General features: G+C 44.8%; 1 long non-coding RNA gene across 1 annotated transcript; it reads right to left on the bottom strand.

Annotated features, from left to right (window-relative positions):
* Positions 1-6212: 6212 nt before the first annotated feature.
* Positions 6213-18182, bottom strand: LOC138513758 (uncharacterized). The gene is made up of 2 exons (XR_011281809.1): positions 17795-18182; positions 6213-6836 (listed from the first exon to the last, which is right to left on the bottom strand). It is a non-coding gene; the product is annotated as an uncharacterized lncRNA (long non-coding RNA).
* Between the last annotated feature and the right edge of the window lie 743 nt (positions 18183-18925).

Raw genomic sequence — 18925 nt, 5'->3', positions numbered from 1 at the left:
CGTCTTCCAATTCTTCCACAGCCGGAATCCAATGGTCGAGCTGCTCACAGGTTACACCCTTATTGATTATTGGTTGATCATCCTTCAGGTGTGGGTTGACCTCTATCTCGGGGTTTGCATATCCGACTTCCGACACCACATATAACGGGACATTACCGAAATCAACCACACTGACAACAATGGGCAGTTCAAGGGTGTTCATTTTGCATTAAGGTAGAACACTTATTGGGACTATCACTCTCTCAGCACCATGATATAAAAAAGTTGCATGCCTTCTGTGAACGTGTTTGGATGCTGTTCTAGAGAGAAAGTTGTGTTACAGTCAGTGGAGACGGAGAAGGAGTAGCAAAGAGTGAACCAGCATTTCCCAAGCCAAGGAGAACAAATAACTAAGAAACAGAGAAACAGAGAAGGAAGTGGCTGTTTCAGGTAAGGCAAACCATACAACAGGCCAAATGGAAGGGACAGGCTAGATTAGAAAACAAGCTAGATGCCCGGACCCAAGGTCCAGCAGGCGACAGGACTTGAAAAGAAGCAGTCAGAGAGATGCCAGGTGGGGATTCTAGAGAGAACTTGATGACTGCTGCAAGATCACCAGTCCAATTAATTTAATCTAACAACTCTTGAAAACTCGGGAAGAGTACGATCAAATCTGACTCAGCAGACAGGATCTTCCACCTACAACCTCAAAGAGGGACCCTTTTGGCAACAGGGGGGAGTCGGGGTGTGTCTCATTAACACAGTGGTGAAATCCCTAGGGCAGGAGGGGGGGTGCTATACTGGGCTTGCCCAGGTAGCAGGCTCAAGGCTGGCATCTCACCCAGAGGACAAACCCAAAGATAATAGTGCAGACAAAGACAAAAGGTTAATGGCCATAAATGCTGTTATGGGGAGTAAGCTGTTCAGCTGAGTAAGCTGTTCAGGGGAGCTGCGGATTTGATCACGATGGACAAACACGATGGTTGGCTTTGGGATTATGCGAGCATGGCGTTGCAGTTCTAGGTTTGGTATTTCAATGTTTTCATTTCTTTTTGCCTGTCCCATCATTGTGGTATTGGCCATTTTATTGTACTTCTGGCTCTGGGTCTGGTAGAATACTGGCAGTAGGAACCTTGGTAGGGCTGGTGAAGTGGCTCTGTGGTTTATTCTGCATCTGGTTAATGTATTTGAATTCTGGTCTGGTCCAGGGCACCTTGAAAGTGCCCAATGTTGTACAGCAGTGTTCTAGTTACAGACAGATAATAAAAGGGGTATTAAAATGGGGAGGAATCAAACAACCGAAATCTAAATAGGGACAGGTGAGTGAATACAGTGTGATTGCCCCATAGCTCTTTCAGGACCATTCAACAGAGTTTCTGTAAAACCCCCTCCCATCTCAGGTCGGCAAAGGAATGGAGTCAAAAGGGTGTGGAACAGGGCCGATTGTTATGGGGTGAGTCTAGGTTAAAACAAAGGACAGAAATGGGGAAAGAAAAGTTGAATCCCATAGAGACCCCTCCCAAGGGCACCCCTGCGCATTTAATGTACACCAACTTTAACGGTGCTACATGTGAGTTTCTTGCACGTGGCACCTGCTACCACACGATAACTGACATACTCAATTCCCAGTAGAAGGAACCTCAATTGGGACAAACTAGAGGCCATAAGCCTGGCTTTGGGGAAGCATAAAGGAAAAGTGAGCCCTTGGGTAGTGGGGGCATATGCTACATGGTTGGAGGAAATGACATCTAGGCAGAATGAGTCTAACATAAGAGATTGAAAGATAAAAATGCAGATAATGGGCACAAATCAAGTTTCTGCGTCCGAAGGGAGTGGCGGGGCTTACTTTGCTGCTATGCCCTCAAAAAGTAGATAAGAAGACAGATACAGGAAAAGAGATAATGACACTTCAGAGGATAACATAGATTATTATCTAGGGTACTCTCTATGCTACCAACAGGACAACTGGTAGGACAACGTGTGGGCACTGGTAGCCGCCATGCCACCTGTCGTGTACCTCCCCAATTCCAAGTGCCACCTTCACTGAGGCAGCCCGGGCCCAGTGCTTCAGGCATTTTAGGGGCCCCTCTTATGTCTCATCTGCCCCCCTTACACTCCATCAGTGATGAGGGGAGGTACTCCATATGGGAGCGATCCTATGATTTTTCAGGCATGGCTCAGACAGATGCCAGGGAGAATTCCCCAGTATCTGAGATGAGCTGCAATAATTAATTGAGGAAATGACTGTCATAAAGTGCTATAATCCTGCTTGGGCAGACATGAATCCGCTCATGAGAGTAGTAATGCCATCAAGGGTGAGGCAGCGGCTCCCACAACAGGCTCATTGGACGACCACAGATTCCAGCACGGAAAACTCCCTCTGTCAAGCTACGCGCCGATTGATTGCAGCAATAACATAATATATTATTCAACATTTTCGGCAGTTCGAAATTCGAACAAGTATACCATTTGGTTTATTAGATTTGAATAATTCTACGAATACCTCAATCTTTCACATATGATAACAACTGCAGAGTTGAAGCGCTGGCCATGGTATAAGAGGCACATGTTGTACACTGGCAAGAGAGAACTTGTGGGTTAATGAGAAGTTGTGAGGGTTGGATAAACCTACTGTTAGGATTTTTCCCAAAACCAGCCGAGTGTACCTCGGATAGAAGGAAAAGGAAAGCAGCGGACTGTTTCTGGGAGGATGCTAATACTGCCCTTGCAGCTTGGGGTATATACTGGAAACCAAAAAAGGGGGTTGTTGCTGTACCAGAGGAGAAAGACTGGGTTAAATTATTAAGATAACCACTCAATGTCAACCTCTATCTATCCAGAAAAGGAGTTTGTATTCAGGAATAAAATTATGTACTATTTAGTTGAAACCAATCGCATTCAAACCTATTGACAAAGAGAACGAAACAACACAAAGAAGAGAATATTAAATCATTCTGTATTCAATTTAGTAAGTACAATAGATGGACATGTGTATTGCAATATACCAAAAACAACATCAAACATTCAAAGACATATTTGTAATAAATGAAATATATTTTTAACATACAATTATTTTGTGTTAATAAAGAAAATACCATGAATTGATTCAAAAACAATACCGACATAAATGTGTATTGTACAAAAAATCAACATAGACCTTTGGCCTAAAAGCAAACACAGAAAGATACCGGGGGAAGCAAACAATTGCGGAAAACAAGAAATTGGCAATCATGTAAACCAAAGAAAACTACAATTGGATAACATTAGGGTTGGTTGGGGAGGGAGGGCAAGAATATTCAGTCCCTGCCTCCTGGTGGGGAAACCCCACTGAAGCTAAACGAAACACTTGGGCTGCGTCTTTCAAGTGTGGCTCATCTTGATGATTGTCAATTATCAACCGTGCGTCTCGGGGTCAAGACTATTTGCCGAGGTTCAGCAAAATCATTCCCGGTCTGTGGGCCAAATGCAATTGGGGCTGGATGACTCACTGAGATGTGTAGGAGGCGCAACCTCCTTGAAGTCCAGCCCATCGCCTTTCTTCTGCCAGAGAGTTAACCTCTGACTGATGTTCAGGAATAGGCACTACATGGAAATGATGGCCTCTGCAACCACCTCCCCCCGCAGAACGCCCTCCCCCCCAGCTGCAATGTCTTAGTAAGCTAGAGAAAGGACAGGTGTTGGTGCTGGGAAACCAAATGTGTCGGGATGGAAGAGCAACAGAGATTACTCTAAATGGTTAGTTGTTAGTTCAGAAAATAATATGTGCATTGAATTAATGTCTACACCAACTACAGACATTCATTTTGTGTTGTTTCAGACAGTAACGAGGCAGTTTGATGCATTCTGGCCAGCCGTAGAGAGAAATACTATAAGCCTACAAATTGAATTTTGTCCGCAGTGGCCTAAGGTAGTACCTAGAAAGTTTGATAACTTGAAAAGTTTAATCTTATAGGTGAAAAAGATAACAGATGTTAAAAAGAGTTTACAGGTATTAGAGTTATTTTTAATTTGAGCAGAAGAAGGCATTTGAGGATACCCACTGTACAATCGCCCTGTGTCCAAACTACAATGTAATATGATCTATTGGTAATGAAATCTCTGAACAACGTAATCTCACCACAACTTTATGTTTAATACTGTTCTTACTTTTTCCGGCTGCGCTAAATGTTGCGACAGAGAAGGGAAAATAGTTGTTAACACTGCACCCTTCAGGCCCGCCATGTATAATCCTAAAGATGATTTGCATCAACACTTTGTAGTTGGAGATATGCATGAAGAATCCTGAGAGCTTCAATGAAAGCTCCAGCACTTAATAAGCAACACATTTGAATACAAAAAATAATTCTGGACTTAGATTGTATTTTAGAGGAGCATTAAGGCCAGTCCGCATTGGCCCAGTTCCTGAAAATGTACCCTCTGTAAAACATGGATGGAATAAAATTTTCTTGAATGCTAAGAAAAAGAAAAAGAGAGAAAAGAAAGAAATGTGTTGTTGCACTTGAAGTGCAAAAGGAGGGACTGTGATAATTTGCTGTCCGTAGACCAGTTGAATGAATAAATAGTATCATCGAGACAGCTGAAGGATCGGTGGAGGGTATTTCCTTTCAGAAATATCTTCCCAAGAGACTTAACTGGCTATTCTCCTTTTTAATATTGTCCCATGTACCTGTCCTTAGTTTAAAAAAAATGTATTTCTTTTTAGCAGACTTACATTGGGTAACATTTGCCCTGTTGGTTGGGGACGCTTAGTGTCCTAGATGGATTGGACTGCGCATGTGTGCCTACAATTGCTGACAATAAGCCTCTTTGCCCTCTGTGGTGACTGGGACGAGGCCAATGGACTAAGGCCATTGGATCACCCCAACACAATCCATATTTAATTAAGACTATTCATCTACAATGGAACTCATCATGGGGGTGGGGGCCCTATGCCCCTCGCCTTAGGGTGGGTGACCAGCAGTGCTATTGCTGTGTTCCATTTGTGAGCATTGATATGGAGGGCAGACCAACGGCTGTATGAATACATTTGTTGTTAAAGGTGGGAGGCGGGAAGGCCTAGCCTGAAACTTTTTGAAGGTTCTATCGTCATGTGGTCCATGACCTAGAAAGGGCATGGGTCTGGAAGGTGGGTAGGGTTAGCTAGGATGGAATTAGTTAATGTATAGTAATCTGTGTGTTTGTCTTGCAAGCAAACGAATAAGTTGCCTATTGTTTTTCCATCAACAAAAATGTGAATGCGAGTCTGATTCCTCCGACAGCACAGATCAAGACAAAGACAAAGGCACTGACAAGGATTAAGACAAAGACAAAGGCACTGACAAGGATCAAGACAAAGACAAAGGCACTGACAATGATCAAGACAAAGACAAAGGCACTGACAAGGATCAAGACAAAGACAAAGGCACTGACAAGGATCAAGACAAAGACAAAGGCACTGACAAGGATCAAGACAAAGACAAAGGCACTGACAAGGATCAAGACAAAGACAAAGAAAATTAACTTAATTAGGGAATGACAATGAGAGTCAGAACAGAGACTGGAGTGAAATTAGGTCTTTTTAGATTAGGCTATTCCATTGAACTGGCTTTATCCTTCCTACCTCAAAAGGTGTGCTCAGACTATCCCTTTTGAGTTGAATTCCTGTTCCAAAGGTGTTCCTATAAACCCTGTCCTTTACCAGACATTTGGGAAGAGTGATCTTGAACTCTGGGGAACTACTAGACAGGTGGGTTATCTCTACTGAGACTGTGGCCTATGCAATCCCTTCCTTAGCTGCTGGAATCTACCAGGGAGGTCATATAGTGCATAAGAAACTCGCTTTTTGAATATTGAAACCACTTGTCACCGCCTTGGTGGTTATCAACATGCAGAGTACCAACTAGGTCTATTCGGCGTGGGTCTGTCACCCATTTTCCCACTACCTCCCCTTCCGTTTGAACCTCAGAATGATAGTGGTTAGATGGCAATAATTGGTGTTCGAGTGACCTGTTCCTCTCTCCCCCATGTCTTCCACCACCCCCCAGTTCATACATGTGATTAATATGGAAACAGTTCAAATGTGAGCCAGGGCACTCCCCTGTAGACCTGGTAAAAGTTCTAAAGGATAACACGTGTCATTACCTTGAATACTTAGGTTAGTATTGATGCCATAAACAGGTTAATTCTTCTGCCAAGATGGCATGGTTAAGGAATCGGGTAGTGCTGATACAATATTTCAACAGCATTACCACATGTTTCCATTACCACTCTTTATTTAGCCTTCTATCTACAATTTAAATTCAATACAAGTTACGTCTATACAATATTTACATAATTGATGATAGCGACCGTGTGACAAGGGGCAGAGGATTAAGAGCAGATATTGAATGATTATTGACTATGCATTGGCTTGCACAGTGGCTGCTTGACACACGGATCCTCTTACGCTCTTGCAGATCACACAGGGAGAAGGAAGCAGGCAGAGGGAGCTTGATCATACTACAAGCTTCTACAGGCTACTTTATGTTCAGTGGAATCTGTGATGGTGCTGGGTTCAGGCTTTGCCTGCCAGTCTCGCTCTTAGAAGAGTCCTATGGTGCAGAGCCTCTAGCCTCCACCTCCCGGCTGCCACACATCCGCTCCAGATCACATCCCCGCAGGTTGGCATCCCGCAGAATATCCTCCTTGATCTGCTGGCTCACACGGGAGAGTGTGACTGAGGTGGCCAGCGAGGGGGCATTTGACAACGTGGTGGCCGCCGGTGTGGTAATTTCTTTGGGGCTCCCTAGCCCGCCTTCCCCCTTCACAGAGTACTGTCCACTGGGCGCGAGCAGAAGGCAGGGATCTTGTTCCTGGGGACAGCTCTTCTGGAGATGCACCTGATGGATACAAAGAAACACAATGGAATGGTGTTCAAATATTCCTATTCAAGTTACACATTAGCAGCACTGTCTTCAAACTACACTGGCTCTCTTGCGCCTACATGTTCTTTTTTCTTCTGTTTGTACTTTGAAATCTTCATTGACTGCATGTTGGTCTGGAGAAAACCCACTCTATCCTAGTCTAGAAATCCTGCACTCAGTTGTTCTATTAAATTGTCACGCAACACTGGCACCAATTTATCCTCTTCACTTTTAATTTATTTTGGTTGGAATAAATAAAGCTGCTCATGTAATTGGTGTGGGGAGTGGGGTAGGTAGCCATACTGTCAGAGGGAACAATAAACAAAGGCAAAATGCAGTCAGAGCTGCAGCAGCGTGCACTACAGCCACCTACTAAAACGTAATCGATCTCTGTGTATCCCTCGATTTCCATCCTCCTCTGCAACATGTGTGTCCCCGCTCCAGCAGTTCCTCCCTCCCCTCTTCTCCTCTCCTCCTTTGTCTCGTGCCCCAACATTGCTCCCCTAGTCCATCAGTATATCCTCTCTCCAGTTTTGTCCCCCCCTCATCCATGTTTCTCATCCTGTGGGACTCACCCTATGTGTGGGTGTCCCCTACATCTGTTATCCCTCCTATGCTGTGTCAACTACTCCCTGTAAGTCACTGCCACACCTGTGTGTCTACCCTCATCTGCCTCTGCCTCCTTCACCCATTCTTCAATGCTATTTGTCTCATCATCATCCATGTCTCTTTCCTCCCCATGTGTCTCTTTGTACATGTGTATGCCCCCATTCCTTGCATCTCTGTGTTTCCCAATATATCCCTTACTCTCCACCTTTATCTGTTGATCAATCCTTCCATCAGCATGTCAACACTTTCATCTGCACATGCAAGTTAACGCATGTGGCACACTTAGAGCATGTATGCCTACCATGTTAGCCTGCCCATGATGCTCGAAGATATATGTTGTTAACGCACCACTGCACCGAAAACTGCTTAAATTAGCCATTGTAAAGCACAATGGTTACATGCAGGTATCCTTGATATTGTGCTTATTAAACTGCTTTGGTTGGCGTTTTGTAGAACGTAGAAGATATGTGGTAAGACTATAAAGGTAACCTGCCTATTGCACTCAAAGAATCCCACTAGCTTAGTTTCTGTGGTAGCCTGTCTGCCCCACCTAGAAGAGGTTCTATGTCAACCATTCTATTTCACTTGGTAGACCAGGCGTAGCCTGCTTGTCCATAGTGTCTAGAAAAGTCAACTAAGGTAGTTGGCATTCTCTTCCCCACAAAAGATCGGATGACAGAGCGACATCAAACATAACTTCATCTGAACTGAAGGTATGTATAAATGCACCACTTTGGTGGCCATCTGCCGCAAGCACAACTATCTAACCACGCATTCTAGAATGCAGCAACAACTATGACAAATGCAGTATTTTTGCACTGAAACACCAGAGTTGCCTCAACACCTCTACTATTAGAATACAGCGACGACTTACGTCAAATTCAATCTAGCTGGGTACATATTTACATATTTAGTCTTCTGCACTAGTACTCTGTCGTGACCTCCCTCAGCACCCGCCCATGTGCCTGACCTCTTGGGTTGCTTACTAGAGCCTAGACAGCCCTCCTAAATCCTAATCTTGGACATATGCACACATGCATCTTAAGCCTCCTCTTAATAATGTCCCATACCTGGACTTAGATACCCAAGGGCATACCTACCACAAAGCACGTTGAGGACATATAAATGGGGAAAGGCGCTATATTATTGACTACTGCAATACAATACATTCTGTGGTCTGTGAGTTAACCCCTCCATCAGTGTGCTTCCCTTGTTCATTGGCATGTCACCTCCCTCTGTGTGACAGCCTCTCCATCTCCATGTCCCTATTTCTACCCATGTCTTCATTTCCAGCTTTGTGTACCCCATCTGTGTGCCAGTCTCTCCGTTTCTCTGCCCATCCCTCTACCCCTTTGTCATTCCCTCCATCTATATGTATCGCCCATCCGTGTCCCCTTTTGCATCTGGGTGTCACTTTCTCGCCTTTCATCGGTGTGACTTGTATTCCATCTGTGTGTCTTCCCTCTGTTCGTGCATCTCTTCTATGTTTGTGTCTCCCTTTCCTTCTTGGTGTCACCCCTTCTAGCTGTGTGTCCAGAACTCCACAACTCCATCTGTGTGTCTCCCGTTCTATCTGTGTATCACACTATCTGTGTGCCTCCACTTACATCTCTGTTTCTTCCCATGCACCTGTGCCTACAGTCCATGCCTGCCTCACTCTCTCAGGTCTCCCACTCCATTCTATCCCCAACTTGACCTGAGAAACTTGCAATCTATCAGGGTGTTCTCTCCATTATTTATTTATATTTATTTATTTGTTTGCATTTATACAGAGCGCACACCGACCAGGGTCATCGAGGGCCTCCCAACCATCCATGTGACTCCCTTCCCATTGTGGCTGCCTCTATAGTAGTTTCTCGATATCTTTCATCTCTGTTACCTCGTGTCTGCCTTTCCCGCCATCTCCACTCATGTGGGGTTTTGTTCTCCACCTGAGCCCCACAACATCTGAACAGCCCATCTGCATCTCCACCGCCTAAGCCTGACTCGCTCATCCCTCTGTCCCTTCCACCTCTTCACCTTTGTGTCCGGTGGCGAATTATCATAAAGAATTTGAAAGAAAACGAAAGTATATTTATAAAACGTAATGAAATTGGTGTCGTTTTTCAGAATGTTTATCCAGAACAATGGTGGGCAACATGTGGACATCGATATGCTTTGGCCTAGAACTCCCATCATCCCTCACCAGCATAGTCAATGGGGAAGGATTATGGGAGTCTTAGGCCAATATATCTGCAGGGCACAGGATGCCCACCTGTGGTGTAGGCACTTCCACTTGGCTTCACAATGCTATAGGTTGCATCACTAAAATCAGGTTGCAGTGGTTTTTTTTTCCTTTCTTTCAAAGAAGCGTCCACCCCTGGCTGTGAAGGTCACGTGATGCTTACTTCAACCCTTTGTCATAGCTGCTAACACTGGGGGCTTTTCACTCCGACCCCAAGAATGCAGTGTCTCAGTTATTTCGCAAAGCCTGGTTGACCTGGGTATAAATGTTAGGAGGTTATAACTTCAACTCCTAGAATGCCGCTTGTATGTTGTTGCTCTCAGTCAATTCTTCTGGTGGCAAATGCTTTGGAGTTGTGTCTCCACTTCCTAGACTGCACTGTATCCATTGTTTGAAACTCCCACAATGCAGCTTGTCACTTGTTTTGGAAACTTTTGTTCCATTGTTGTCAAAGGCTATGGGGTTATAACAACAGCCCCTAGAGTGCAGTGTAGCTCTTGCTTCATACGGTCTTGACTGCAGCTATTCGGATGCACAAAGTGTTGCTCATCACTCAACATCCATGGACTCACAATGGGCTGCTCTCCTTCTGCATCTTGTCTTTCCTACACCAGGAGTTCCTCCTCCTCGATTGTGTCTCTGCCCTTCTCAAGGAACTAGGGCTTTTTCTTTTTTAGGGCAATGCTGCTTGGCCCCAGTGACCATGCATCAAAGGTTCAACTTCCCTCACGGAAGTCTCTTTTCTTAAAAAGTTCGATTAATTGTGTTTCTTTATTTGGCAGTTCCATTCCGCCGTCTCCTAATGTCCTTCATCGGTGGGGCAGTGTTGTGCTGGCCAAACATTTAGATATGAATTACTCATTCCTTGTTGCTTTTGATTTGCAGCCTGACTATTCTTCCTATTTGTGGGACCACTTATGGAGCTCCAATAAGGGACAAGGTCCGATTGTGCTTTTTGTCTCGCCGAAGGAGAGGAGAACGGACCTATGTTATATACTCTGTGAGATGGCCTGTGCTGCACATTTACCCACAACCATTACCCAAGACTTCAAAGCCAAAAACCATGGAAATGATCCACGCGAGAACTGTGCTCTTACTGGGGAGAAGCAGATGCCGCATTCTACATTTCCAACCCAATTCCACCCTATTGCCAAACTTTTAGTGGCTTTTCATTTGTTTTTTTGTTTTGGGTGTGTACTGAGCACAGAAAAAACTTAGGGAAGGGGTAGATCATTAAGAGAAATATGGCCACCAAGGGGTGACACCCCCTTTGCTTTGCACAGGAGAAAGAAGGATTAGGAGAAAATCATTATCTAAGACTTCAGGATTCATACATAGGGAAATTAGTTTGTGAGAGACACTTTTTCAAAATTAAGTCTCTTCCTTGTGCCCATATGCCGTTTGTCCAGGTATGGACAATCCAATATTGTTTCCTTTTGGTGAATGAAAACCACCACCAGCACATTTTTCAATATTCCTTAGAAGAATCCCGACTCAGGGATAGCAGGAAACCTCTCAGAACGAATTGCTAACAGGACTGGAGAGCAACATCAAGAATAAGAAGGCAAGAACCCCCATGAACAATGTGATGTCCCTCTACAGCAAAGTGTGTTCCGTGGGGTTAATCTATCTGCTGGAAGCCCTTGTGTCAAGCCTTAGCACTAGTCCCTAGAACCTGAATGATACAGGGATCGCTTTGGTGTCGAGCTGTGTAGATATGCACCATCCCAAGTCCTTGGTATCCATGAAAGACCCCATGATCCCAAAAGCCCAGAGTCATTAACTTCAAAATTCTGTTCCAGAAACAGTCATAAAGTTGGCACCATCCACTTTAGTCATCAAGACACCTTGAGGTCAGGACTTTGCCATTCATTGACATGGTCTTTATTCCTGGTGGCCAGTGATACCTGGTATCCTACAATGACACACAGTACTCTGGGCTTCAGACACCTTGAGGTCAGGACTTTGCCATTCATTGACATGGTCTTTATTTCTGGTGGCCCGTGATACCTGGCATCCTACAGTAACATAGAGTACTCTGGGCTGGGGAGGATTGGTGCTTCTTCCGCAGCATCATGAGAAAGCGGAACCACATTAGACTGGGAAAATCCTAAGTGTCTCTATGCATTTCCACAACAACTGTTAGAATTGACCGGGAACACTTTATGAAGCCCTACAAGGAACATTGTGAGGTCGCCAGACTATGCTCTACCAACTACACTGATACCCTTCGGGAGTGCACAAGAACCACCGGACAGTGAAGGACACTAAGAACCACCCGTTACTATAGCAACCTCTTCCTAGAGTTCTTTTGGATAGGTGTGGCTGTCTGAATCCCTGTGCAGGTATTATCGCTTCTTTTTGCTCCTTTAATATTTGACTAGCTATTTCCCAGGGCTCCACACAAGATTTTGAAGTCTGAGTATTTTATTAGGGAGTACATTTCTTTTTTTTGGGCGTACAAAAGTAATTCCCATTCCCAATTGGGGTATATTTTCCGTGAGTAAAACTATCTTCTAACTCTAAAAGAGATATCTTTCAATCTTCTTTGCACATTGTGTGCATTTTGCCTTAGAGTTCCTTTTCACATGAAGCAATAATGCTATCAGTGCTCCTTACTGTGGTACCACTGATCTGATGCGATCTATGTGTGATCTGCAGGTTCGAATCCTGGCAAGGCCAACTCAGCCTCTCACACTCTTCTGCGATCGATAAATGAGTACCAACTTAGGTTGGGATGACATATGTATGTAAATATGTTCTCTGTACAGGGCTTAGGCATAAGCTCTATATAAATAAATCATTATCATTATCATTATCCGAACATTTCCGTGGAGCCTTGAGAGTGGGATCTGGGAGCAGGCTCCTTGTGGACTTATCTTTTCTCTTTTTGTACTGAGCATTTTTACTATGTTTCTTTGTTAGGTGTATGTCTCTGATTTTAGAGAGTAACGGTTGCTGTTACTCCTACCATCATTAGGGCTGCTACTCGTTAATACAAAAGCGAAAGGCCCCTTGCTGAACTATTGAGCTTGTTATTGTACTGTGTTGTTTTTGGCATGTCCCAATAAGCCCTCTGCCTCCTCCCACCCGGGCCAACCAATCGAAATGAGAGCCAACAGCACCTTAGAGTACCTTTGTCTCAGCTCTCTTTGCCAACAGCCGAGTGTGAGTGTTGAGGAAGCTCCGGTCTAGTGCATTAAAAGTGTAATTTCTCTTTCACCGCTGTGTGGCCAGGGACTTCCACAAGGCACTAATGACCAACACTGATCGACCGATTAGAAATATATTGTACTCTCGATAAATCCTAAGGCGGTTTGCCAGTTCCCTTTCAAGGTGATTGGACATCTGGGGTCAGATTACAGAAACTTTGCAGTGTTATTAGGCTAGGGCAAAGTTTGCCCAGTTTCCAAAAACAGTGAGACATATTAGAAACCCATTGCACCATGACCGGTGCAGTTTGGCCCTTGATGTAGAGAAGTAAAGACGATGATGTCTCTATTTCGGTGGACGCAGTATTTGATGGTTCCGAAATTAAGTGGAGCATTCCCAATTCAGCCCCTAACTGTGGGTTTGTATACTGATACTTTGCTCAGTGGCTTGTTTAGTAGCAGCTCCCAGGTAGCTCTGGGCGTTCTTTGCGTAATGCTGGAATGCATATCCAGTATCCTGAGTGGCATCAACTATGCCCAGGTATTTCTACACAATCCAAGCACCATTTAAAGCCCATATTTGCACCCACCTGCTTTGTGCTTGGGGTTAAAAGTGTCTCAGACTTTTCCTAGACTTCCATAGAAATCCCTCTAAACGTAGGTCAGTGATCCTTAAAATCAAAGGGGGAAAACAAAATGTTTAGGGGTCCCGTAATAGGGACAGCAGAACCTCAACCATACAAGTCATCCCCCAGGCCTGGTCCCCAGACTGATACCCTTCTAATCCTCTACTGGCAGATCTGCATGTATATTGGGAAAATTAAACTTCCCTATTGTGTGGAGGAGAAAAAAGCTGTGAGCTGAAAAACAAGACCGCCAGGAAATCTCATAACTGCTAAGGGCAATGCAGTAGCACTTGTCCTGCTTATTTTCCGAATTAATGTGTGAAGTTAGATGGCAAAAGTGGGCATTAACTTTCCAACATTACTGGCCTTCAAAATGGTGTTCTTCGGGAATAGTGTCCAGTGACAATGTCCCTGTGAAAATGCCCGCCAGGTGGCAACATTTCCCTAAAACTTCACTCACCAGACAATCAAACACTTTCCCCAAATTTCTAAGATTCGAGGTCATAAAATATAATTATACCCCTTACAATATTTGGGGAAAGAATTTTAGAGGTCAGGGAAAAAAGGTTGCCTATCTGGTGACTTTTTCACTGCAACATTATCAGATGGAACATCAGAAATTACTTTACATTTAGACTGCTATTATTTTTACGTTAAAACAGGCTATCAACATGGTGCTGTACAAAAGAAAAGTACAATTTTACAAAAGTTTTAAAAAATGATGCAACCACACAGTACGAGGTAAACCACATTCCGGCATTGTTAGCTGGACATTCTCATCACAGTTACACCTATAAAGTTTCTGGCTTGCAGAAGTGTATATCCCAGTAGCCTTTCCCTGATTCCCTGAGCAAAGGGGAATGGCTTTACACCTGTAAAGTTTCTGGATTGCAGGCCTGTATACCCCAGTAGCCCTTCCTTGATTCCCTATGAGCAAAGGGGAATGACTTTACACCTGTAAAGTGTCTGGCTTGCAGAAGTGTATATCACATTCCCTTCCTTGATTCCCTATGAGCAAAGAGGAATGACTTTACACCTGTAAAGTTTCTGGCTTGCAGAAGTGTATATCCCAGTAGCCTTTCCTTGATTCCCTATGAGCAAAGGGAAATTACTTTAACCCTGTAAAGTTTCTGGCTTGCAGGCGTGTATACCCCAGTAGCCCTTCCTTGATTCCCTATGAGCAAAGGGGAATTACTTTAAACCTGTAAAGTTTCTGGCTTGCAGGCGTGTATACCCCAGTAGCCCTTCCTTGATTCCCTATGAGCAAAGAGGAATGACTTTACACCTGTAAAGTTTCTGGCTTGCAGACGTGTATACCCCAGTAGCCTTTCCTTGATTCCCTGTGAGCAAAGGGGAATGCTTTACACCTGTAAAGTTTCTGGTTTGTAGAAGTGTATATCCCAGTAGCCCTTCCTTGATTCCCTATGAGCAAAGGGGAATGGCTTTACACCTGTAAAGTTTCTGGTTTGTAGAAGTGTATACTGCATTAGCCCTTCCTTGATTCCCTATGAGCAAAGGGGAATGACTTTACACCTGTAAAGTTTCTGGCTTGCAGAAGTGTATACCGCATTAGCCCTTCCTTGATTCCCTATGAGCAAAGGGGAATGGTCTTAGCAGATGGAACTAAGTAAGCATTTTCAAAAGCATAGTCGCAGCATTTGTGCACATTATAAACAGGTCCAGAGTTTGTATTCTCTCTATGTGGTACATGAATAGATGTTATGAGCAATTGAAAGGACAGCCGTTTTAATGAAAAAGGATAAAGAAACCATGCCCACTATACCAAAATTCAACTTGTGACGGAGAGATCACCCCCCCTCCACCCTCAAACACGCACAGACACAAACTCACACAGATACCCTGCAGCAGGCCTTCAGCCCCCTGAGCTATGCTCCCTTCATTGTGGTGCATTTAAAGTATATGATGTTCATTGTATCAGGACACACCAGACAAATCAATTGTGAAATGATATGTGTGAAGCATGGGTTTTTTCACCAAGTTTGTCAACTTCTCAAATAGTTACTCATGGTAAATCAGAGAAGTTCACGGATTTTAAATATGTACACAATCGTTTCCCTTGGTGTTATGTTATGTTGACTTATACAGCGCACTGCTACCTTTTGCATGGTCTCTAGGCTCTCACGTGGCTCTGTAAGAAAAGTGTGTTGGTTTGGTTTGTGAGGGAGAGCGGGATAGGATAGAATCTGTGCTCATCTGTTGATGCTCTCAGAACCAGGAGGAATTGGCGGCTGCGCATGTGAGCTTTCTGGGTGGGCTTTGTTATGTGCACTGAACTTGTGTCCGTAAGGGTGACGACCAGTGCCTGGGTTGTTTGTTGTTAGTTGTTTGCAGCTATTGGGTTTGTAGTATGATTAGAGAGGGCTTTGGGGTTTGCAAGTCCTTGGGTGGGTTGTTTCACTAGCCCTTTGGGTGTGTGTGGCGTGAGGATGTGGACACGAGAAGTGGGTGCTCCGTTGGTTTCAGGTGATCTCTGGGTGTTCAGTAATTTAATTGTCAGTTCTTCCTTTTATACTGACCAGTGTTTGCGTTGGTCCTGGTTTTTGCCTTGCAGTGAGGAGAACTACAGATTCATTTTCAAGGCAAGTACTTTGCTAATTTGCAAAACAGAGTGGGGGGCTGGGAGTCTCTCTACCAGCACAAACACAGCCCATTGACCTGTTCTTGGCCGGATGGCCCCTGGGAGAGTCTCAACCAAGTCTTTAGCTCACTGTCCCTTTCACAGAGGAGAAATATCCCTGCTAATTTGCCTTGACTTATTTTGCAAATGCACATTCTCTGTTGTGCCCTTTTACACTTTCGGAGTGAAACATGAGTTGTTTTGTATTATCGTGCTGATTTATCATGAGATTTGTTTCTTTCCAAGTAAGTGTTAATGAACATGTGGCTCTAGTGTAGCCTTTGAAAGACAGCTATGCAGAAAGCATTTCACGGGGAGGTAAAACTATGGATGGGATGGGAGGAGATATGCCTGCCGCAAGAGATACAAACTCCAGAACCAGGAAATCTGAGCTAAAATCCCAGCTTCTCCACTTGAACAACCAAAGCATGTGACCCTGGCCAAAGCACTTTGCATGACTATGCCTTATTTCCTCAGCTGATAAATGTATCCCCTCGAGGTGATTCTTTTAGGAGTGCAATACACTAAGATGCCCACTGATCTACAGTTTGCAGCGTTGCAATGCATATAAACATCATTTTGACCATGTATTTAGTGCATGCAACAGGCTGAGGTTCTGCTTATTTCTCTCATGGCTACATCAATGGGAGCGACACGACTCTACTGATTAAGTGAAATAAAGGATACTGCAGTGTTTGTTAGGTGGGGCTGAGGGGAGATGGGACTTGGGGAGTGTCCTGCAGAATTAGGGTAGGTGGTATTAAAGGATGTGATTATGAATGAGAGACATTCTGCAAGTGTATGGCAAGCAGGTGGTTGGCATATAAGGTCTAGCATCCATGGGTGCACACTCGCCGCACTCTCATTTGTAGGTCGGTAGACTGCATGTCGCGTGCTGGGAAAAACGTAGAACCCCCTCCCTTCCTCCATCCCCGATACTCTTGACTGCACGAAGCCCCTTTAGTTCCTATGTTGACATAACTCGGCTATTAGTTAAGAACACCTGGTGCAGCACCGTCGAAGGTGTGTGCTGCTAGGCAACGAATCAAAGGATTTTAATATGCAAAGTGAGGGTATGGCATTACGTGTGAGGATGAGAAATGGTGGAACGTGGCTTGAGAACTTCGTTTAGAAGATCAATGACATACTTTAAAAAAAATGTGTCCCTGTTCGGGCGTTTTCTCTTTCTCTTTTAGGTATACTGTACTCTTCCAAAAACCCCTTCTCTCTTTCACTAACCCCTGCCCCTCTGCCAGTCAGCTTTCACGCATGCTCTCTTCCCACTCTCCCGCCTCCCTCTGACGGACTCTTTATTTTACAATCGACCTCGGCGTCTCCTCTCTCCTATGTTTTTCCTTTCTCCCTGTCTCTTTTTCTCCCCCCCTCCTTCTCCCGCTCTCTGTGCGTCTTTTCTGCACCTCTTCCTTACACATCTCTCACTCCCTTCTTTCTTTTTGCCGCCTATCGACTCCCTTGCTCTGCCTGCGCCTTTCTCACCAGAACCTCCCCTTTCTTATTCTCACTCTTATTTCTATTGGTATCTCTGCACAGTGGTTAACACCCCTCCCCCAGCAGTCCTACTACTTCAGCTTTCACGGTGACTCGTCCCCCCCCCCCCCCAATGCCTGGGCCGGGGTCTCCCACCCCCTCGCAGTCGCAGCAGCCGGAGCTTTCGTCGCACTCACCCGTTTGTTAGGAGCACAAACCATCTCTGTGGCCCTCCTGGTTGGGAGTCACTACGTCGAGATCAAGAGCGGACGTTTGGCTTCAAAGATGACTTCGGGGTCACGATCTGACCTCCGGGGGGCAATGGTTAACTGTGGATCAAGGGCTGACCCCTGTACTGAGTCGTGGCATCTGCCTCGCAGCACCCGGAGCAGCCCCATTTATACGGTGCTCCAGGAAAGTACCCCGGCATTGCCAGGGTCAGAGAGAATTCCCCTCAGCAGAGAGTGAAAGAGAAAGTAAGGGACGTCGCTAGGCTGGCACACAAACAAGCAAACACACCCACGGGGATCTGGAAAGTACCGCAACCTGCAGACAAGCGAAAGCAAAACCTACCAGCGATCAAAAAGGGTGATGTGATACTGCCTGGCCTAGGTCCACATATCCCCAAGAGTGTTTTAAGCATTAAACATATAAGCAAACTACTGGTCCAACCCTATTTGCGAGCTATGCATCCACAGGATATAATAGAGACAGGGAGATAGGCAGACCACAATTAAAATGAACATTGAGAAAGACAATGGGTCAGATTGTGAGTATTGTTTTATGATAATAAGTACACACGCATTTGCCTAGTGCCACAAAGGTAGGGTTGTGCTTCAACCTAACATATCAGGATTGGGGACACGTGTTTGTAGGGAAAACCTACAGTAGAAGCGCATTGTTGATAAGTGGCTTGAGCAAGAGGTGGAAACTCGTCAGACTGAAAAGCCTGCACTGTTCCTAATGCACTACATACATATATCTCGTGCTTAGTGTACACAAATGAAATGTACGCCCTGGACTATATTGTAATGCCCTAAGCGCAGGCAGGCACACTGTAAAGTGTGCACTATTTGTATGGTGTGCTAACTCTGGGCGGGCAGACTGCCATCCCTGCACGCTTGCAGATGAACAGACCTTAAATGCTGCACTGTTTGCAGCGTGTGTGTTGTAGAGAAAACGTACTGTGGAAGTGCATTGTTGGGAAGTGTGTGTGGTTGTGTGTGTGAAAATCAATGTACGGGGCACCAGTGTTCCAGGGATGAATATCGGTTTCTAAACCATCAATCAGCCCCACACCTCTAGTACACCAGAAGGGCTCTAGTACA

This window comes from Ambystoma mexicanum, chromosome 12 (genome assembly GCF_040938575.1).
Source record: "Ambystoma mexicanum isolate Mex_15411 chromosome 12, UKY_AmexF1_1, whole genome shotgun sequence".
NCBI lineage: Eukaryota > Metazoa > Chordata > Amphibia > Caudata > Ambystomatidae > Ambystoma > Ambystoma mexicanum.
This window is presented reverse-complemented; position numbering and strand designations above follow the sequence as displayed.